This window comes from Amblyomma americanum, chromosome 4 (genome assembly GCF_052857255.1).
Source record: "Amblyomma americanum isolate KBUSLIRL-KWMA chromosome 4, ASM5285725v1, whole genome shotgun sequence".
Classification (NCBI taxonomy): Eukaryota; Metazoa; Arthropoda; class Arachnida; order Ixodida; family Ixodidae; genus Amblyomma; species Amblyomma americanum.
The window spans coordinates 116,150,753-116,174,848 of record NC_135500.1 but is presented as its reverse complement, the minus strand read 5'-3'; the positions used below and the strand labels follow the sequence as shown (position 1 = coordinate 116,174,848).

Genomic DNA, 24,096 nt, shown 5'->3' with positions numbered 1-24,096 from the left:
ATTTCAAGTGCTCTTTAGTTTGGGAGCACCGTAAATTATGTATTTTATCTGTACAGCACAGAGATGAAATGAATTAAAGAATACCTTTTGCGACACTCACTATTGTCTCAGGCAAATGCGGAAAGCAACCGAAATAGTAAATTGTCGGGACATTGAAGCACTCTCCGATCGTGTAAAGGTGTCTGTATCTGGAGCAAAATTTTCTGTTCGTGCATTACACAAAAGTGAGGGGGAATAGCGGTTTAATCTTCATTTGCGATATTGGTAACCCGAATATTAGAATAACAAGCGCACTGCAGAACTTGCAGTCGCCCTTCTTCCACCGGGATGCAGGTGTGGTCACTTTAAATGTTGCACCGGGGGAATCCAGACGCCCTTATTAATGCCTGTCAAAAGAGTGCAGAAAAATTAGATTCGCACCTCTTATGATTCGCACATGCTTAAGACTCAGCACCACGTATTTTAGAGTTTTAAGATTATCAGAATAATAAATGATGCTCAAACATGAGCTGAACACTATGGTGGTGATGACGCAGAAAAAGCGCTCAGGATGTGTAATTATGCAGAACGGCCCAGGTACTCGTGATTGCACAAAACTGAAAGAGGCTCCCTAGTAAGCGCTAGAAACTTCTGACCATGTCTGCTCTAACTCCGCCAATAGGCGTAGCCTAAATCAACGCGCAGAGTATGACTTGCCCTCACTGAAGTCATGGTGATATAAAGGTTATGCGAGACCCTTGTGGCGCAGACACAAACGAGAGGCTGGCTATTGTGCTTCTTAGCACGGTATTTGGTTAGCGGGCGGCCTGCGGATTAGCCTAACAATTCATCTCTTCCCTCTAAGGGAAACCGACGCTGTATATTCCTTCCAGAAGAGCGGCGAGAGATAGTGCCTGTCGCGATGATTTTTCGACTGCTGTAGATAAATAAAATGTTTAACCTAGCAACACTTATACAGCCCCACTTCATTCTCTTCTAGTTTTTCAATTTAAATAATCTCGCTTAAAAGATACTGTTATTAGTAATTTTTCTTGAAGCCTGTGAATATGAAGATAAATTTTGTTTATCATTTAAAATCATGCTTTATGGCCATATTTGGGCTAGTTTTGTTCATCTGGAGCAAATAAATTTACAAACTCAGCTTGGCCAGCAGCCATATACGGTACTCTTTGAACATAATGTTGCGGCGGGGATACATTTTTAAGGTAAATAGTATTGTATTGCCAGTGCTCTGGAGCAGGTAATCTGTAACCACTTCAAAGAGATGGGTTTTTTTTTCTTTAAGAAGAGCACAATAATCTTATATTACAGCCCACTTTCTTATCCTCAAAATTCTAATCAAAACGTTTGTATCTTCAAAATGAAGCCTTGTGCACAAAATAAACATCGTTAAGGGATATTTGGGCGGTGATTAACAAAGTTTGCTTTTACCACGGAAGAATATAAAGAATCGCAAAAAATACAAATTTTATGAAAGTTAAAAGTGTGCAAAATTTTATGCCCATAAAGAACGCCCTTGCGTTCGTTCTTGCTTTGTGAATTTAACCGAAATACGGATCCTGCTACGCAGTGCTTAAGTGAACAATACGAGTGCCCATAGCAAGCACCCCAGCGTTGATGTACCCTGCGTTAGTGAGCTTTGCGTTGAATAAATCGAAATTTCACCAGCCTTGCCGAAAACACAGCAAAAAAGGCTACTACATTAGAAATACAGAAACGGGCAGGAAGGCAGTAACCTGAATAAAAACCTTAGGCAGATACGGAGAATAAAACCGGGCGATATCTGGCAGTCTCTGCGGCATTGCGCAAAGATAACTAGAAATCAAACGACAACTCTTTTGCTATTTAACATGACTTAAATATTTAACATTGCTTATCAGAGAGAAAAGGCCCTCTATATTTCTCGGTACTGCGCAGGTTGTCGGCGGTTCACATTGTTACAGCATATCTGATACACGGACTTAATTATGCGAGGAAGTTGGTTACTCCGTTAATCTGACTCCGGAATTCGATGAGCGCCCACGAAGACAAAGTCAGGCGAGCTGAATAATCTACAGTACAATTCATGGACTTGGAGAGCTGCTTAGTTCCAAAAAAAATGCATTTTTCATCGCATTCGTCCTTCCTGTCTCAACTCTAAACTCTTTTGATGGCTGTCTCTTGGCCGGGGATTTCACCGAAATGAAAATTTTGAAATTATTGAAAAATCTCAATTTGGAACTTGGTGCAGTACTTTTTGTGGCGAAAATTATTGCCCTCTTCTCAAGCCATTCCAGATTGGAGGAGACGGTCGTTCACACACAGTGCAAGGACGTTTGGGAAGGCGGGTGTGGGGAGAGAAAGCTAGTGAGTGGTGAGTGGGAACTCATTCCCCGTTCTCAAGCTAATCGCCTTTCGCTTCGCCACTGCTGAACGCGTCATTCAGAGTGATGATTGATGCTCCATAAACAATAATCGGCTTTAGTAATAATCCCTTTTAATGCCCCTGCTTGAGAAGCCGTACAAGTACCCGGCCCTGAAGGCGCAAGGTTTTCCACCGGCATAAGATCACGAACGGAATTGCCTAGCCGTCGAACGCACTGCTTGTCGTGCTGCTGAGTCAGTAAGAGCACGAGTGCAAAGGCATGATCCAAATGCACATGCCGCAGACATCGGGGTGAAACAAAAAATACCGGAAAATTTGACAATGCGTGTCGCCGAGGAAGCGGCAAGGAGGACTCCGAGGAAAGACCCTACTGCTCGTGCCGCTGCAAACGAAGTTCAGGGATATGGGGTGCTTCCATTCATCAGGGATGCTGCCTTTTGTCCTGTATTTATTGAAGACGTCCGTAGGGGCATCTACTGAATTGTCCTCTAAGTTGCGCATCATCTTATTGGTGATGCGATCGTCCATAGCGACCGAGGTGGTGTTAATTTGATTAAGAGCAGCTCTGACCTTCGCTGCGGTCAAGACCTTATCCATGTGAGCATTATCCGACTCTGAATACCCATCTGGCGTGGATATATCCTGTGAGATGTTTACGTGCTGATTTTTAATGTGGTCATGATATCTTCGCCGCTGCGCTGGAAACCTTGCGCGATCCTCTGTAGGGTCTTGTGAGGTTCGGTCTTAGTTTTCCCCGACAAATGTAAGCACGCTGAAATTATTTTCATTCCGAAACTGCGAAAGAGACTGGCGAAAGAGACTGAAAGAGACTGGGAACCTCCGCCTAATTTCGCTAACGTCATGTCTAGGAAAGGTAATGGAGCACGTAATCTTAAACAGGCTCCAAATGCACCTTAAGGAACGAAACAGCGCAACTAAAACGAAGGACCAGAAAAGTAAATACACGGACAAGCGCTGACTTAGAACTGACTGTTTTAATCGGAAAACCATATACAAATAATCTCTAATCACTGCGTCACATCCTCACTTCATCATCACAAACTAATAACATACAAAGAAAAGAAATAATTGCTGAATATTAAGCACCGACAGGCTCCCACGTTGTTCCAACATTCATATATGACGCTTAGACAAAGCCATCGAAGTGCTGCTCACAAACGAGTCACCTTCTGTGAAGATTTGATAAGCCTCTACTACTTCCTGTTGGAACACGCTAATTCTTTGGGAGGCTTCTGTTCGTCAAAGCTGGCCGCACATTGCAAACTTGCCTGTGCACTTCGTACTTTGACAACACTGTTGTGCTGTATCATCATAAAGAGCAACTAGTACGGGGCGTAGGGCTTATCACATCTTCTATATATCAATATATCTATATATCACGAAGGTGACTCGTGAGTGAGCAGCACTTCGATGACCTTGTCTAACCGTGAGATATGGCTGTTAGAATAACGTGGGAGCTTGTAGGTGCTTAATATTCAGCAATTGATATTTCCTTTCTTTGTACGTTAGTAGTTTGTGATGATTACGTGTGGGTGTGACGCAGTGATTACAGATTATTTATATGTGGTTTTCCGATTAAAACAGTCAGTTGTAAGTCAGCGCTTGTCCGTGTATCACGTTTTCTGGTCCTTCGTTTTAGTTGCGCTGTTTCATTCCTTAAGATGCAATACCAACGCGCCCACTATGCTATGTTGCTACAAACGCACGCCGTCCATGATTGGGTTTCAAGCAGGTCTATCGACTCAGGACACCATGTGGCGGATACAACAAGAAACACTGTCGTCACTGCAAGGTCGAGTCGGAGAAACGGGACCGTCCAAATTCTTGCATGCCACTTTTTAAGAAGAGCCAAATCATAACCCGCCACAATGATAAGATTGTTCGAGAGATTATTGAGGCTCGTAGTATTTCGCGTGCAGGTAACAAGTGTGTGAGCGTGGCATCAGTGGCACTGTCAGCGAAAGAACTCTCCTATCTAGATCGATGGCAACCAGCGAAAGGCTGAGTTATCAATCTTTTTTGTTTTTCGTTTCTCGTTGTGGCTCATGTATTTATACGTAGCGACAGCAAGTAATATACAGTTGATAGTTAGCGCTCGTGTCGTTCTGTGTCTCTCCTTTGTGTCCTGTTTTGTTACGCGCTGCTCTATCTTCATAGATCACCAACTCGCCCAACAAGCAACACTTCTGGATACAACAAGGCAGTCTATATCCAAACCGCATAAGAGGCACGCGTGTATACCGTCCTGGGACTCGATGTGAGTACGCGTCCTTTGACAATTAGTCACACGCTTCCATCCTCTCTCACCTGTCGCTGAAGAACGTAGGCAAACGGACACACGACTACATCGCCACCTTTCAGAGCCAGTCCATGGCTACGCTGCATTTCGGGAACAAAAGTAGAGACAAAATTACACTCGGCACCAGACGAACCCCGCAAGGCGCTGTACTTCCACATTTTCATTTCAACCTATACTATGAGTGGCCTCCTGCGACTGTTAGATGTTATCCCACATATACATAATTCTATACACGCCGACGACATCACCGTATAGACCAACTCCGGATCCGATGGAGAGATTGCTGAGTCATTACAACGAGCTATCGACACGGTACACTCTTTCGTGCAGGGCAACGGCCTTTCGTGTTCACCGGCTAAATCGGAACTCTTAGTTATCAGGAACTAACAAGCCTCATGGGCAAAACCTGACCCCCGGAAACCCATCGAGTTGCACACTGACAACCATCCAGTACCTCCGGTAGTCATAATCAGGGTTCTTGGCAAGTTTATTCAGAATTATACTTACAACGCGGAAGCGATCCCCCGTCTACGTGTCACTGCGCACCAGATAGATGGGTTGGTGAGACGCATTGTCACCAGTGGCAGGGGCATGAGAGAAGCCGACCTATGCAGGATCATGCAGTCATTCATGCTAGGTCTAATCACGTACGCCTGCCTGTACTATCATCTGCGTTGCAGGGACGAAGAGGCACTTAATAGCATCATTTGAACAGCATACAAGGCGGCCCTTGGCCTGCCGGCATGCTCCAACTCAGATCCACTGCTGCAGTTGGGAATTTTTAACGCGCTCGGTTGAGCTAATCGAAGCCCATAAGATGGCACAACTGATCTGCTTGTCGCGCACTGTTGCGGGATGCGTAATTTTCGACAAACTCCACATCCACTCCGCTGAGGAGGAATGTGCAACATCACATTTATCAGTCGACATTACTAGTAGACTAGTTGTTAAACCAGTACCCAAGAAGAAACGACGCCCGCACGAAAGCAAGAGCGCAGGCTCGTACGAGCAGTGTACGTGGACGCAGCTCAACACATATAAGGCGGAACATACGTGGCATGTACGGCCACTCCAAAGTCAGCCCTCGTTAACGCCACAAACTTTCACGCTAGCTCTACACGCGAGGCAGAGGAAGTAGTTATCGCACTGGCCATCACGGATCCCCGCACCAAGACTATTCCAAGCGACTTTAAGAGCGCCATTTCACCATTTCGCTATTTCGTCAAAATTTCGCAAAAAGCTATGCAAGCGCGCTCGCAATGCGAATTCTGAGCAACCGAACTCTTGACCACAACGTCAATCTCGTATAGGTTCCGGCTCACGCCGGTAACTCCGGAAACGAGGGGTCGACCTAGACTCTAGCCCGTGGTTTAACCAACCGGGGGAAGGGAGACTTCAGGGGAACGGTCGCCCCGACGAGGCGCCTGGCGCGTACGCGGAGATTGCAAACATTTATCGCGAGCTACGATGCACGTATCCCGCCCCTCACCCATACCTGGACAGGGCGCAAGCCACGACACTCAGACGCCTACAAACAAAGGCAATTATAAGCCCCTACAGGTTAAGTTTAATCACGAACGGTGAATACGACCCTGCATTCCCTCACTGCGGTGACGGGACGCACGCCACCCAAGGCCATATTATGTGGGAATGCGCTAGCAAACCCACTCCGACGACACTCTTGCCTGCTCCCTCGGCGGAGGAATGGGACAAGCTCTTGGCCAGTTCAAGAAAAACAACGCAACTGGACCTCATCAAGCGAGCTGAAGAGGCCGCCCCCCACTGGTGGCTACCTTTGTGGCCACCCCAGCCCCAACTAATCCGTTCCACTTAGTGGCAATAAAGTTGTAACCGCCATCAATGCTGTAGGAGAAAAAATTCAGATTTGGCGCCAACGAAGCGGATCAAGGATGTTTGAGATACGAGCAAAAAACGAGCGAGCAACGAGCGAGCATCGAAAGCCTCTCTTCGGCAATTCATATCATAGGCACCAAGCTTCCAATCCTTCAATTTGCTTTGGGAGAAGGTTGCTGGGGTTCAATCAACACCCTTTTTTTTTCGTTCATCTCTCCGCACTTCTCTCCCGCCCACCCATGCATGCCCTTAGGCAAAAGCGTAGAGGCTACATATGTAACCATCAGTTTTATTTTAGCGCGGAAGAACTACTTTACGAGGTCTAACAGGCTCACAAATTTTTGTGAAGATTTACCTTCAAGATGACCTTGGAAAAAGCAGGCATAGCAGCCACCCACGTGGAAATAAAATATATATTGCCAAAACTCGGTTTCGGACACGCGGAGGCAAGAAGAGATCAGCTCCGCTGGGCGGCCTTTGTTGCGCTGTTCACCCACCATGAACACTTTGCTGTCGCCGCTGCCGATCACGCCTCGTCTTAAACTGCAACACATTTGCGCGCTGTGCACTGCAGTCGTCGTCTTCATCAACTTCCATCTGCAGCGCGAACAAATCAGATCAGCTTAACCTCTATAAGAGATTAAGCTGAGTCTAATATCGTCGCCAGACGTGCCGGCGACCCAGCAAAGCAATATCATAAGCCAACCGGGCTAAACATTTGCTTTCGCACGTCTACTTGGCTTAACTGCGCTAAACCCCAACCACTTATATTCTGCTGCCTATATACTGCGGTACATTCCGCGGCCAGGAAAAGCGCATGAGCGATCGGTATTCATCGCTAGTCGCCACATGGCAAAATGTTTTAAGCTAGCTTCCTTAACATGGAATATATCGGCGATAAAATATGATGCTCATCGTCGGCGTGCAGAAATAACATACGTCGACGCCCCAGAAAAGAAAATAAAGAAAACACATCGGAACTGCACGCCTTAGCGCCCTATATAGCCCCATCCCACCCACGCCACCTGGGCACACCCAATGAGAAGGTTCCCCATACTGCCCACTGACGTCACCGGGGAAGGGCATGCACGGCTTGGTGGCGCCTTAATCCAAGCGTCTCAATCACGTGGCACGCGGGCCGCATACTGCCCACCGGCCCTCTGAGTTTCACCTTTCATACCGAAATCTCCTGCCACCTTCACGAGTCAGCATCACCACCGGATTTGTTTTCCAACTTAAATCGGCCAAAAATAAATTATGTGCATAGGGCACTCGCTCTTTGCGGACAGAAAAAGAGGCAGGATCCCCTTAATATTTGTCTCCTTCAGACGGCCGTCAGCTGCTTTCAAGAGCCTATAAGGAGCGAGGCGCCCGACAACGCTCTCTCCCTTTCTCTTACTCCTCCCCGCCCCTAAACTTCACAAAACACAAACCCACTCTTCACGGCACGGGGCCAAAGGCCCGCCTCCTTTCCTTTCCTGAGTAGCATTCTCTGCAGAGCAACAGAAACTAGTCCGGCAGTGGAAAATCTCCACAACAGAGTGCAAATATCTGGTGCGGAAATTTACAACGCAGTAACTTCCTTCGTCTGCTATATTCATGACAGTAACTTAACTGTGTTTTCTACGAAGCGAAAGAATTGAGTTGGTATAATAAAAAACACGGATGGTGCACTTCCCAGTATTCACGGCACAGGTAATTTGTAACTTGACCCATTACCCTTCTCTCGAGGCGCTCTGACATCAATGTTCTTTCGATCATTCGGTAAAATCGTATTCAGAACAGGCAACTAGCGAAAGGTCTGCTGACGCTGAGGGCACGTCCTGGATTTAGCACAAGGCATGCGTAGGTGAGTACCCTGGAAGAGCTGCGTGTTTCTTTTACTCGGAGGAGGGGGCGGGGAGGGGCAGAGAGGGATTTCGTCTGCAGCCCTCGTTTAATTTTCTCATCTTTAGTGAAAGGAGGAGAAAGGATGCAGATCTACCATTTTTTCTTCCCGCTCAAGCCATGGACTTTCTGGGTTGCAGCAACCATGCCAAAACTTTCTCCTCCCTTTTTGTTAAACCCAGCACTTACCTTCGCGCACATTTCTCGTTTTTAAGCAGTTTAAGGGCAAAGTTGCGGCTCGAATACAAGGCAAACCAAGGTGAGAAAGGCCAGAAGTGCGAAAGGCTGGGCTTTTAGCTGGTGGATAATATTATCTATATTTCTTTTAAAATTGGAGACAAAGAAATTACTGGGGAGTGTTACGGCGGGCAGAATGAATACAAAACTTAGTTGGCCACCACTTTTGATGGTTTCCTTCAGCGCATAGAGTGACTGCCGATAATAACAGTGCCTTTGCAAGTGATCCTACAGAGGCATACATTTTAGAATGATGAGTGTCCCTCTTAACCAGTAGTACTTGCTGCATGCCTCGGTCCACTTGCCGCTTGGTGACGTTGAAATCCGCATACCGTATACTACACCTGATTTTGGGAGGGGGGGTTTTCCTGTTTTTCTCGCTCTTTCTGACAATATTTTGGAAGCTATATTAGGCCCGTCATACCATCGAATGCCCCTCGGCTGTAGGCTGCTCTAATTTCTGTTTCACTTTGGCCACATCTAATTCAACATTTTCTGCAGCCCATGTGGCAGTAAGAACATAGGTTTTTTTGGAGTGAAAAATCAGTGTTTGAATGTCGCTGTCAGAGGCTTCAACGAAATAGAAATTCTAACATGTAAATCTGTGTTACCAAACTCGGTAGGAAAGTCATATTTCTTAACAGAGTTGCGGGAGAAAGTCATGTATTTAATCGGTCGTCAGACTGTGTCTCTGCCAAAGGAGTGCCACTTGCAACGCCACTTCGTGTCCGGTCATCATGACAAGTAGAGTGCATTAACTGGTTAGATCCGCGACCAGAAAGTTGATCAACTGAAAGCGCCACTCGGAAAATGGCAGGAATTTTTTCTAAAGCTTGCCAAAACAACGGACAAAAACAGTGAGAGCAAATTTTATTATTCACCCATCTAATTAAAAAATCTACAAAAACTTACGCCTATGGGCTATTTCTGAAAAATTGTTTACTTGAAGCCGCAGGGAATATCGGCCCCAGCATAAAAATGGAATTCAAAAAGACAAGCCTTTTACCCAATAAGGCTGCGGACAGAATTACTCTGGCAGGCCACGACATTGAAAACACGTTAATGAACCGATGTATGGACTTCGGAGACTTTTCGATCGCCATTCACGAAAGCAATGAAATTACAGATAACACCCAGTGTGCCGTCTTCATTAAGGGTGTAGACAAAGATCTTAACCTGACCGAGGAACTAGGTCCGTATTTCCGACTACTCTTACTGCTGTGTCATGGAGAGTTTGTTAAACCCTTGTTTAAATAAAGTGTTTGTGTTTGTCTGCGTGCTATCTCCTCGTTAGTATATATGAGATTGTGTTCAACACATTGAAGGTGAGGAAATTCCAGCGTTGCTGGAGGCGGGAAACCGGCAATGTGCTAGGTGATGTCAGAGCTATAATTCCCTCGCACAAGTCTCTCAGCAATCGACAGGTAACGCTTTTGCGCAAATTATAAAAATACACTCTCCCCTCTCCTCGCTTTATGGTGGAGACCCCAAGCTGAAAAGCGTTACGTGAAACGGCAGCGGTAACGCCTTACGGTTGTCTTGTGCCAAAATGGAATTGAAAATTGGTTTTTGGGTAAAGTAAATGGCTCGGTATCTGTCTTACATCACGGCCGACACCTGTACAGCGCCGTAAGAGATGGGATAAAGGAGGGACTGAAAGAAGAAAGCAGGGACTGAAGGAAACCGTAGTACTGTAATGGAGGACTCCGGAATAATTTCGACTACCCGGGGATCTTGAACGTGCACTGGCGTCGCACAGAACACGGCCGCCTTTGCGTTTCGCCTCCACCCCCAAAAAACAAAGCTCAAAGCTAATACACATTATGCTGCAAAAAAAAAAACAATCTCCGAACCACTAGACGCTGTAAATTTGATGCACTGCCTTGCTTTCGAATAGCTCAGGTGTCCACCAATCTGGGCAATTTCTGATTGTACTCAACCGCGTTGGTCCTCGATTTTGAGGTAGGCATCAATTTGTGTACGTGAACAGCTGGACACCAGCACATGAATCCTTTCCTGGTAATGAGACGGCCCACTAGTTCGCCTGAGGCTTTTCCTTCCGGGTGGACCCGAGCGAGGTGGTCTTCACAGACAGGGATCGCATGGTGGTATACAGAGAAATCACACAGCACTATCGTTTGCAGCGATCTAGACTTCCCCCAGCGGACAAATCCTTGTCCAGCTACTAAGCCACAAACTGGCACCGGTTACAAACATACGCCTTTCTAAACCCGGCCCTCTGAAGTCTTATGCACCCAGGGAAATTTTCAGACAAATGCGCAAACTGCGAACTTATGGCCACCCTGGACCACATACTATGGGAATGTCCTCATGCCTTCCGGGAGGGAGGAGGTATGAAGATGAAAGACCGATGGGAGGACTTGCTACTGAGCTCCGGCCCGGCGACTCAGCTACAACTCGTCCGACTGGCCGAAGCCGCCGCCGAGACTCAACACCTTTCGGTCGTCGTCTAGGTGGGTAGCCTTCTGGCTACCCTCTTTCTGTTGGACAATAAATGTTTTCCTATCCTATCCTATCCTGTCCTATCCTATCCTATCCAGGGGATTACTGGACTTTAAAGTACGCGAGAAGAGTTCACTTTCAAAATGTATTCAGGAATGGTAACTTTCACTGTTTTCTCGCTATTACTGCGGGGAATCAAAACCACGTCACTCTGCGCTTGATACCGTCACTGACTAACTGATATTCCCGACCAATTCCGCAAGAACAGTTCTTCGGGTATCCGGAAGCCATCCGAAACAAAGCCGCTCTTAAACTTCCCAATTTCTAAGCGGCCTCTTGAGTTGGTCGATACGTCTAGGGCGTAAGGCTTTCTTGGCTCATGAGTGGCGTGGACGAAAGTTGTAGACGGAAGTTTGTGGGCGGAATTTCTCCGCACCAACTGTCGGTCAACAGCGGATAAACAGCATATATGCAATAAAACAAAAAATGAAAGCGAAAAAAATAAATAAATAGTAAAACAAAAATAAATGCAAAAACTAAAACATAAAGAAAACAAATAAACAAAATAACAAATGAAAAATTGGGGAGAAAGCCAGGACAGGGAAAGGCTTTCGCATTTACGATCATAAGCAGACAAGTGCGAATCTGTCATTTTTCTGCACTCTTTTGACAGACATTAATAAGGGCGCCAGGATTCCCCCGCTGCAACATTGAAAGCGACCGCATCTGCAGCGCAGTGGAAGAAGGGCGACTGCAAGTTCGACAGTGCGCTTGTCATTCTAATATTAAGGTTGCCAATATAGGAAATGAAGATGAAACCGCTATTCCCACTAACTTTCGCGTAATACACGAAAAGATGATTTTGCACCAGATACAGGCACCTTTACAGGATCGAACAGCGCTTCAATGTCACGAAAATTTATTATTTCGGTCACTTTCCGCATTTACCTAAGACAATAGCCAGTGTCGCAAAGGTGTTCTTTAGTTTATTTCATCTTTGTGCTGTTCAGACAAAATACATACATTAGGGTGCTCCCAAACTAAAAAGCACTTGAAATTTCTATTCGATGTTGCACGCAATTACTGGGGCAAGATTACACCTTTTTACTATTCGCGTTCTCAAAAACTTCTAGCGCCGGGAGTAGATCAACATTATCAGCCTTAGACCACTGCAGTATAGAGGCCTTTCCCAAGTATCTCCAATCAAAACTGTCGTGTAGCAGCGCGGGCCACCTTATCCAAAAAACTTTATTTCATTTTATCAATCTCATTAACGCTTTATTCCAACATGAGCATTGCAAATGATGAGGAGTACGAACAAAAGCCGTTAATTGGGCTCGACTGGGACCACATCACCTAAACATACAGCACTGGCAGAAAACGAGGATATAAAAACAGAGTTCCAGACATTGAAGGATCTGGTACAAAATCCCGACATAAGCAAGGATAATTATAAGATAAGCCAAAAGTTTAATGACGTATACAGTGAATGGTGAAATGTACAAAAAAGGCATAAACAGTCCAGGCATTGTGGCCATGATCCATTTTGCAAAAAAACCGTATTGTGGATGTGAAACATATCCTTTGTTTAGCAGCGATGTGAGCATACCTCGTAGCATCTGGCAGCCGTAGTTAGTGCGTGCTCAAGGTATTCCTAATCTAATCCGCCCACCTAAACTTCTGACTATTGCCACGTTTTGCCTCTCTATAAATCAACGCCTTTACCTTAATGGACCATCGATTGTCTAGCCTTCGCATTACATGAACCTGCCCATGCGCGTTTCAGCTCCTTCATTTCGAGTAGGATGTGTTTACCTCGAATTTGTTTCCCGACTTATTCTGGCTCATTCCTCTGCCTTAGCGTTACATCTATCATGTTCCTTTCCACAGCTCTTTGTGCAGTCCGCAATTTAAGATCAGGCCTTTTCTCCAGCTTCCTCGTTTCTCCCACTTAAATTAGTACCGGTAAGATGCCGCTTTCAAACACATTCCTATTCAGGGATATTTGTAAGCTGCTATTAATCACTTCAGAGTCCGTGCTCGTTAGACACCTTCCCAAGCTTATTTTCCGAATTAATTCTCTCTCGTTCCCTAAGTAACTATGTATTCCCTGAAAATTTCCACTGCACCGCTGCCTATCGTATACTGCTGTACCCTACCCAGAGTATTGAATATTACTTTAGATTTCTTCCTATTTTTTAGACGTACCGCTCTGCCTTTTTTTTCTTGGTACTCGATCATGTTTCCCAGGTCGCCGCCTGAGTTACTTCCATTTGCTCTATTGGCGTTCTCTATTAGCTTTTATCCTAAACCCTTCGCAATTCATCTCTCTGAAGAGGCAGTTCGTAATATTCAGGAAATCTTATTTGCTTGCTTAACAATCTTGCTAATCGGTATTTTAACGCATTCTCCTCTAAGGACTATGATGGCCGCTGTGATGCTGCTAAGAATATTTCCCAGCACCTCTACATATGCCCCTTGTGTAACATCGTTACGCCAAGCTTCCATGACTTTTGATATTGCGCCTCAATCAAACGCTTTCTCATAATAACGAAGGCCATATAAGAGGTTTGTTAGATTCTATTCTGCGTAATTGCGCTGATGGTGTGGATATGGTGTATTATTGTGTATAGGAAATCCCAAAGCTGCAGATTGCATATCACTGCCTAGAAAGTGCGCATGCTTTCTAGAGGCAGTACCCAGAATGGCCATGTTTTTAATTGCAATCCAAGCGTGTCCGAAAAGCCTTGCGCATTCTAGTAAAAACGTAGCCACGGAGGCTGTTAATAGAGAAACGATACAGCGTGTGGTGAAACCGGGCGCAATGAGGGACATGGGCGTGCCTTCTCTATTCTCTATCTCTTGCCACCTTGCCCCATGCGTCCCGTTTCTTTTAATTGGGTTTCTTGGTAAAACAGGGTCGCTTTCACTTCTGAATATTATGAGCCCTGTTACTACAATAATAAGGAAAATGGCAGCATTTGGCGTGGCTATCTACATGCTTCGCCAGCGAGCAAACGTACGGAAATAAATTCTGGTCCTGAGTAGATTTCGACTGTTCGTTCTCTCCCGAATGATTAATGCATACAGCATCAGAAGTTCGAAATGAGTTTATGCAGCGCATTATTCTTATTTTAAACTCCGTAATATTGTCAGGGTTGTGGAGGTGCCAATGGAAGTTGTGGTCATTATTAAGAGCACAATTTTAATTTCTAACATTACAACCACATTCTATGATACCACGTCATCACTTCTAAGAAATAAGAAAACGGGGCAGCTGTTTATATTTATCAACATGGCTGCTAGGTAAGACTTGCAGATGTGGAGTATGTACAGGGAGTGCCTTAGTATAGCAGCTTTACATTTGCCTCTGTAAAGCAAAGTTCTTCGCGCTTTTGTTGCACTTTGCTTGAGAGGCATGGCAATAGAAAGTGTTATATTATTTACTGTAAGCATTATTTCCCTAGGGGCGCGTTCTGCTTGTTGTTCGCGCATGTGCCAGTTGTGGAAGTATTGAACGAAGTATCGCCGACGTGGCAGCAATTTTTGTTAGCTGGTACTCTCAGTAAGATGGTTGATCAGGAATTCACACAGCATGTCTTTTTTTTTTAACGCAATGAGCTTCAGTGAAGGTTTTGATAACTTGTTTTTCAGTGCCGCCGTATTTACGAACGTCTGCTTTCCGGGGATGTACTCACTTTCTGCCGACCTGTGAGCTAATCTATTTTTGTTGTGTTAAGGGAAAAGAAAACTTATTTTTTATAGAATTTAGGAGCTCCCCTACAACTCCCCTGCAACACTTTGAGCTCTTGCCTAAATCTCAGTGATCTGTGAAAATACGGCACCTTTTTGCTTGCTCATTAGCATGACAGTTCCCGTGCCTACTTCATGAAAATTTTCAGCCTCATCATAAAAGGAAACAGAGAGTGGAAGTAAACAATCTTTTTGGTTCGGTTTTGTTCTCAACCCCAAACTAATAAAAAGCAGCTATGCTCTTAAATTTCAACGGAAATGCAGTCGATTCGTTTTCGCGTGCATAGCTTCGTGGGAAGACCAGCGCCTGAGGGATGCCCTATTCCCGGTCGGTATCGCTAGATCAACTCATGGAATCCGTCATTGATGTATCCTCCACTGTGATCTATATATGCATTTACCCGTCTGGTCTCGTGAACTTAAGCAAAGCCTCGAGCTGGCCATGGAGAGGAACCTAGCCCTGCACTCTTCTAACTGCGAACATTCTTTCACCCTTTATTCAGTCAGTCAAGCCATTTAGAAGACACCATAGCAACCGAAGGCTTCGCATATTGTCTAGAAATATGAGGAATGTGTTTGCAATGCGTCCGTGCCCCTGCACCTAAAAGGGATCATAAAGTTTGGAGCGATAATTAATATCCTTTCTTACTTAACTTACGATCATTTCTGTTTTCGCCGTGTCACGCCGCATCCTACATAAGACGCACGAGACCGCATACGTGATCATTACCTTGTAAGTGCGCGCACGGGCTGGGCTCTTATTCTAATCCGAGGACAAATTTTAGGTTGATAGGTTTCGCCAGAATATACTATTTAGATCGCGTAGAGCGAGCCGTTGCTGTTATGACTGAGTGCTCTGCCGTTTCGGCAAGTGAGGCTGCTATATTTTCACAAGGATCGTTTGTATCGCTGTACGGGTGATGGGATAGGAAATATGTATTAAGCTGTTTACCATTGGAATGGAAAATTTTGAAAAGTTGCTGATACTTAACGCTTTGCTTTCCGCATAGTTGTTGCAATTATTGCCACGATGTTGTCTTCCGCGCAGTATCGGAACGATTTTCGCCTGAGTTTGGAGATAATGGATGCTAAAAACATTCTGTGTCGACAGCAGTGCGTAAATCAGAGCCCTGATAACTGCTCAAAGCCACCGTTATTTTCCATCTAAGAAATGTACTTGCTTCTGCATTAACTTCATCTTGCTTGATCATGAACATGCGGCAGCTCTTTTTGTCGCTACAGTGCGTACCAGTAAGAGTGCGAGGCACGACTTAAAGATTCACATACAGCCCGCCGGAAGGGCAGGCAAATGTGACGAATGGTAAGGAAGGGTAGGTGTGTAACGCTCAGTGCACTCCCGGAATGAGGAATGAGGAAAGGGAGTGAGCAGTGACAGAAAGGGGCGTCCTACAGCAGGACACTAAATTAATTTCTACCACTTGCGGTTTATGGAACCACGCACCACGCCTCCATTTTTCGCCTCCGCCGCCATTAAAACGCGACTGATGTCAAAGGAATAGAGCACCGCGTAATTGGGCTCAGTGACTGACTTCGTGGTCACTGAATCACCGCTGAGAAGCAGGAAGGAAATCGAGGGAAGCGTGGACACCGAACTGAAAGCCTGTATTGTCGCTTTAAGCGAACTGGCTGTAATATTTTTCTTAGAAAAATGTACACAAGATACTGGTACTCTGGGCTTGCACAGGGAAAGATAAAAATGCCGGAGGAATAAAATCTGGGCTCGAAGTTAAAGCCTACTCCGCTGAACTAAGGTTGGCTAGACTCTGCAGGCATTCTACACGCGGTATAATGGCGCCACGCATCTACAGAATGCTGGGCGTTCGGGTAATTGAGCCTAATTGAAGCCCTTCCATGATTCCGGTGATGAACGAGGAAATGACTTCCTCCGTCGGTGTCTGAAGTGATTACCACCAGTCCGCTCTCAGAAACAGAGCGTGAAAAGGGCGTTTAAATCTCATGGCAACTTCGAGATGTGAACTTTTACAAGGACGAACTCAAATCAGCCACTCTGCGCCCTGCTACAAAATAGCATGTAGCACTTTGCGCCACATAATGAAAATAATTCTAGGCATGCCATTATGTAATCAATTCAAAAAAGAACGCGCAGTCAGCCTGAAGAAAGAAGAGACGCATTTAGGTCTTCATCAGCTGGAATAGAAGTTCAAAGTAGACACAGAAAAGTGCGAACAGTTTTTCTCGTTAAATTGCAGAAACAAAAAATTGCGGTGTAATAAATGGCTATATGTCTCCTTATATTTTCAAGACGTCACTGATTTCCTTTCATCACCGACATATCCTTAGCGCATATATACACTTAATAACTGCAATTTCCTTTATTCGTTCCCATAAGCAGTTAGGCATCCATATTTCCAGCGAACTAATTTTGACTGATCATGGCGATCAGAACACTAAATTTAAAATATGTCCTAGCTTACATGAGGCCTAACCTCTTTTAGAGCCCAGTTCTATTCAATCACTGGCATAAAGAGCGTTCGTCCAACAGAAACTTCATTATGCTATCTTCGTCTTGGATCCACACCGCGCTAACTTGAAAATATAGCTCAATAAATCAGTTCAGAATCTTACCGCCAGTTTTATCTCATCTAACTAACCTTATCATGTCAACATCTAATGCTGGTATCTCAATACATTTGCCTACACTCGTCTCCCGTCATAGAGCAGCACGCCTCAAGTAGTAGTCAAATCATTTAACGCGTAAAACCCATTTTCCGCCATAACCACATAAATTCTGTTTACCCAGAATGTTTCCATTCCAGAGCAATTTAGCAATGGCCTTGCTAAAGATTGTTCGCGACTGAAAGGGCCTTCCGACAGAAGTGACGACAATAATCAAACGACGACTCTTCATATTCGCCCCTCTACGAGATGCATTCATTAGCCTAAAACATTGCCCTTTGTTAATCCTGTACAGTGCTTCTTGTTGTGGTTGCTATCCACCTTTAATGTAATGTACGACAAACTCACTCTTAAAGAAAAACAAAGAAATAACTCCCTAATACCAGGTACGCTGAGCGCTAGAAAAATAGTACCGTCATGAATGGCTCTTCCGTGGCCGTTATACGCAATGAGAACACAGGTGTCAGCCTCTTTTTTTTCTAGCTATGTGTGTCTCGGAGAATGGGAAGAGAGTTCATCATTTGTTAAAAAGCTATCACATTTATGAAGAAATAAAACTTCTAAGTATTTCTATATTCCTATATTTCGGCTCAGGAAAAAAATTTACAGTCACCTAAACAAACCAACAGGCATCAAGAGCGAGAGGTATATCAGCTTTTAGATACAAATTGCGCATACAGCACAACCGCGCTTAGACGAGCCTTATGCATGGTCGAACATAACTTCGCTAGGTCCGTTGAGGGGCCGTTGCCCTCGGTATCTAATGGTGAATTCCAATCGCAGGCCCGGAGCGGTCTGCACGCTCTGTAACAGAGCACCTGAATCCGGCGGAGAGCGCGCGACCTGAAATTGCGATTGGAGTACACTTGCTCTGGCCAGAGCATACAGGCCAAAGCATGTTGGGCGCCGCTATCGCCGCTGCATAAGAACGCCACGCAAACTTCCGGTCGGATCCGCCGATTTCGGCGGAGCAGTCCCGACTGCTCCACGGAGCAATCTCGGCTCGGCAACCGCTCCCTGTCTACGATTGGAAGACGCGATCCGTGGCTCAGACCTGCGTTTGGAATACATTTGCTCCGAAAAGAACAGGAAACGTTTCTCCAGAAGTGCTCCAACTCTGCGATTGGAAGTCACCATAACGCAGACCTGCATACTCATTCTGCTCGCTCCAAGGCTAAGGGATTCTCCTGACGGGGTAGGCAGGACAGGCAGGTTTTGTGGTGTTATATTCATGCATTTGTGAATATGCGATATCTTTGAGATGTCCTGTGATCTCCAATCTCTCCAATGGGCCACCGTTGGCAAATCTTGCACTCTGTCATCTCTCTCAGTGGCTATGCCATGCGGAAACAGCAGCCTTTTTCGGAAGTGAAAATCACCTTGCCCGGTCCGTTCTATTCGTGTCGTGTCCGCAGTCACTTCTTTTACAATATTTCGTGCAGTGCAGCGAAATCACTGATAAGACAGATAACTCTTTTGAACTTTACCGACGCCGTGCCTTGTTCCATAATAAGCTTTATTTCATAGAGTAGATTGGTTTAGATAAGCTTAAAGCTTGGTTTTAGATTAACAGCCCTATTTCCTTGTTCAGCTCATCCTATCCGATTCTCGGAAGTATAAACCGATGAGTTGCTTTCCAATTGTTCAGTTTTTGCCCTCGTCTTTATAAAAAAAAAATCAGCACTAAAAATAATCCTATAGCACGCATTCAGCATCTGCAGCCACGACGATGCTAAATTTTGATATTTAAAAAGCTGAGGAACTGACAAATTGATCAATATTATGTATGGATAAATTAAGTACTACCGGTTGTGCCATATATGTAAACGAGATTCGAGACAGGGTTTTTAAATTTTCAAGAAATAAACGTTTTAGAAATACACGAAAGCTGCTCGTACATGTAGGTTCTGCGAGAACACGAACACAAAATTTTAGAAATAAATGCCGCTGCCAATTGCATAATTACTTAAAATCAATTCTTTAACTTTGTATTTAATTATGTGACTATGCATGTCGATACTGTAAAAACTGGAGGCGCTATTCCTGCAGTAATATGTTTGGTAGATATCTCGGCGTCTGAGCATATTCTGCGATACTCGCCTCCGGATTTACAACTCAGTGCACGTAAGTATGCGTCCGCCCCTGTGGTGACTAAAGCCATTAAAACGGGCGAAGTATCGCGACTGTCTTCTCTTCACCGCTGCGACGCCGATTGGCTGACGCTTGGCTGACACGTGGTCACTCCGCTGCATAAACGGTCCACGCTAACCCTTTCCTTCTAGCTCCTTCTCGCTTCGGGCGCCTACTTGCCAGCGCATGTCGCTTTTAATGTGTAGTTCTTGCGTTTCGAGAATGCCCTGCAATGGTTCCATTGTTTCCACGGCAGAATATAATAGCGAAGGGAACCGCAGATTGAAGTTTTGAGTGGAGATCTCGCACAAATAGGGAGGCCTTTTCTGTGATTTTAATGCTGAAACATCGAAATGCGATCTCCAGCTTGGCTCCCCATTGTGTAGTTGAAAAATTTTCATGCATAGATCATAGGTCGGTTAGCCAACTAACGAGTCTACTCAGATCATGGTCTTATTGGTGAGTGTATCGGGGCTCATATTAAGATGATCTAGTCGTGAGTGAGTTCGGACTCACATGACCATGATCTCAGTTGTGAGTGTGATCGGACTCACATTCAGATCACGTTATTAGTCGCGAATGACTCCTAACCGGCTTTAAAACAATGATCTGCGTCATGAGTGAGTCCAGGCTGAAGCTCAGATGGTGGTCTGTTTTCGGGACGATGGTGTGAGCTTAGTTTTTTAGTGCGCTAGCACTTATAGGGGCATTCCCCGCGTTTGTGCATTCTGTCTGTCTGTCTGTCTGTCTGTCTGTCTGTCTGTCCGTCCGTCCGTCCGTCCGTCTCTCTTTCCATCCGTCCTGTCTGTCTGTCTGTCTGTCTGTCCGTCCGTCCGTCCGTCTCTCTTTCCATCTGTCCATCCGTCTGTCTGTCTGTCTGTCTGTCTGTCTGTCTGTCTGTCTGTCTGTCTGTCTGTCTGTCTGTCTGTCTGTCTGTCTGTATGTATGTATGTATGTATGTATGTCTGTCTGTCTGTCTGTCTGTCTGTCTGTCTGTCTGTCTGTCTGTCTGTCCGTCCGTCCGTCCGTCCGTCCGTCCGTCCGTCCGTCCGTCTCTCTCTCCATCCGTCCATCTGCCTGCCTGCCTGCCTGCCTGCCTGCCTGCCTGCCTGCCTGCCTGTCTGTCTGTCTGTCTGTCTGTCTGTCTGTCTGTCTGTCTGTCTGTCTGTCTGTCTGTCTGTCTGTCTGTCTGTCTGTCTGGCTGGCTGGCTGGCTGGCTGGCTGGCTGGCTGGCTGGCTGGCTGGCTGGCTGGCTGGCTGGCTGGCTGGCTGGCTGGCTGAATCCGGTTTTGTGGCAGGTTGCTCACTTGCCCACCGCGTGGTGGGCAACGTGCCCAGCGTGTCAGGTGGCAGCCCATTGAATTGTGAGAGGCATTGAATTGTGAGAGGCTGCTCGTGAAGATCCACGTGGGCTGCAAGCCAACTCGAGCAACCCAAGTCCCATCGATGGCAACATCTGCCATAGGACCTGCCTTGTACCACAGCGCCCCTGCTGACCTGCCCACCGGGCAGCTTACTTGTCAAGTGTAGCCGATGGTAAAGAGGCGAGAACCTGGGGCGCTAATCAGGCGGCACCGCTTCTAAGCGCGCCGAGCTAAGCGAAATCAGCAGCAGCGGTTAAGAGAAGAATGTGATTCGAATGGTGCTTGCACAGTAGATAAACGGTAAAACAAGTTGGGATATAATTAGGCTGTTGTCTGGTACATGCAGGTCGTATGCCTAAGCGAAAATTGACGTCATGCTAGCGCGCATATCCGCATTTCTTTAATTACTCAAATGAACTGGCAGTATTTTATCTTGTTTCCTGGCAGCGGATGAAAGGAACAATTTACTGTAGTGACCACGCACGCTTGAGGGCAAGACAGCTTGGTGACATCAATGAGAGACCGAAGAGGATTCCGTGGAGGCGAGGAAGATGGCATTTAGTGTGGTCCCCATGGCTAGTTTACGCCGGTGCGGGTGAGGTAATGAGCCGCGTGGGGAAGTTCACGAAGTTTCAGAGTTACACTATAGGTCTCGATTTGGCTACACTTTCTACACTAGTGTAGGCAGTGCTACACTCGCGTACTCGATTTGTTAGTGTAGCCAGCGCCACCTGCACTTCGGCACTCGATTTGGCCAAGCGCTACACGAGTTCTTCTACACTTCTACGCTACGAGTTCGGCGAGGGCATTTCGTGTAAAGCCATGGCCGTAGCAGACGTTTCCGCAGCCATGCTCGTCTTGATCGACGGCGTCGAGACACGGGCATACGCCTTGCTTGACGAGCACGGCACGCACATGGAAAACGATGATGGATTCCTTTATGAGACGGAAGGTGAATACTGTTATTGGTTAAGCACGTGGGCTATGTTGCCGTTTGTGACGTGCTGCAAGTTATTTTACTTTCCTAGGCGGCCTTCGCATCAGTGTACTACGTGTGGAAGAACCTATTCGCAACACACCTCCACCGACGGTACCGGCTGTCGTTGAGGATGGCGGTCGGCTCGCGCCGTCGCCTCTTCGGCAGACCACGCCGCCGGTAGTCTGGCAGCCCACGCCGTCGCCAGGGCCGTCATGTTATTCGCCGCCACCGTCCGGCCACGGCGAACGCGATGCGTGGAACGACAGGAAATCAAGGTTCCTGATTACAAAATATAAGGAAGCCAAGGATAGCATTGGCAGAAAGGGTGGCTTTAGGTAAGTCGCAGCGTGTGAAATGCCGTAATGACACGTGCTTATGCGCCAGATAGCGCATATTTCTGATTTCTGCAACGCATCATTGGCGCACTTTGTGTCGTTAACCTTTCAGATTTTGTTGCTTAAGTTTAGAGCGCACAGTGTTTTCTCAGCCGTAAGCTATGGCTCGGCGTACTGGCAATGGATATGTTTACTATCTACTTCTAGAAGCACAACATTAATTGTTTTTAATTGTTCATTGTTATTAAAAGTTACACAAAAGCACACAGGTCCATAGTATAAGCTTGGAACGTGCTGTAACTGATGCTACACCTTTTAAGCTTGGAACATGCTGTATCTGATGCTATCCTTATGCAAAAACTTAACAGTAAGGTACTAACGCTTGGAAAAATCTTTTCTCAGGACAAAAAAAGGCTTTGTGAGAGAAGCTTAGAGACCAAATCAACCGTGAATTTGGCTGCTACCTGACACCACTGCAGGTGGAAAATAATTGGAAAACGATGGAGGGGGCGTACAAGAAATCGAAAGTTAAAAATGGCTCGTCCGGACATTCGCGAGCAGCCTGCTTGTACGAACGGTATGGACAGAAGACATTTCAGTTGTTTGTTCAAGTAGGTATCCTCAGAAGATGATCTTTGACGTATTTTTTTTTACAGGGAACTCTCCGAGGTGCTAGAAAGAGAGCACCACATTACCCCTGTGGCATTGCTTGCACCAGGAAGAATACACCAGGAAGTTTACAATTAAACACTTCATTTTTTCTCAGATGAAATATTTTAATATTGTGCCATCTTATTATGTTCACATAATGTTAACGGGCATGTTTTAGTTGTGGCTCTAATTTGCTTTCGCATGCTTGCATGCATATGTGTCTGTCGTGGAGGCCTGTACAGAGAAATCACCTTGACTAATTAATGAATGCTTAATATTCTACAATTCACATAAATAAGACCTTCTTGGATCTGCAATTAAGTTTTCACTTCTTTTTGTAGTGACCTCTCTGGCTCTTAAATACGCTATGTGTGATGCTCTGCTTGCAGGAATGGCGAGAAACCAAGCTACCCAACAGCAAATTTCTCTGCCACTCCTTTTGCATAGTTATAGCATGGAACGAACAATTTTGTTATGTTGAAGTTAATGAAACATTATTAATTAAAGTAATAGGGAAGAAGAGAACATGTTGCCCAACAATGGGCCTGATGATGAAGAGGACGAGCCCCCTACGCCCTCCCGCAGCACCGAAGCAACACCAGCTAGGCGACATAGCCAGCAGGATAAAACCGCAATTGGCGGCCTCATAAAGGTGCTGCAAAAAGCGATGGTCGAGAAGAAGAAGCAGCGTGAGGAGAAAATGCATCTTCTAGAGCGCGTAATGAAAGCCGCTGAGGCGAAAAATAAATGAACATCGAGTTCAAGTTCGCATTGCTCCTATGTGCATTCTTTTTCGGTCAGCACTGGTGCTGGGCTATTAGCTTCCTTCGGCTTTCACAATGTCCTGCATTTGCGTCACTCTCGCTGGGCTCTTCTTTATTACCAACATCATCATGAGTAGGCAGGTCTCCAAGGTCTGCAATGAATCCCTCTCAGAATTACACATGTTATGAAGTACACACGCTCCCATGACTATACAACACTGCATGATTGTCTTTGCGTCGACAAGGTATAATCGTCTCAAACGTTGCTTCAGGAGCCCGAAGGTGTTCTCAATGGCAACTCTCTGTTGGCTGTGAAACTTCTTGAATCTTTTCTTC

The 24,096-nt window shown here is 45.7% G+C and overlaps 1 long non-coding RNA gene across 1 annotated transcript; it reads left to right on the top strand.

The window, feature by feature from the left end:
• The first annotated feature begins 22,808 nt into the window (after nucleotides 1-22,808).
• LOC144130320 (uncharacterized) lies at nucleotides 22,809-23,760 on the top strand. Its single transcript, XR_013314069.1, has 2 exons — nucleotides 22,809-22,922; nucleotides 23,002-23,760. It is a non-coding gene; the product is annotated as an uncharacterized LOC144130320 (long non-coding RNA).
• The last annotated feature ends 336 nt before the right edge of the window (nucleotides 23,761-24,096 follow it).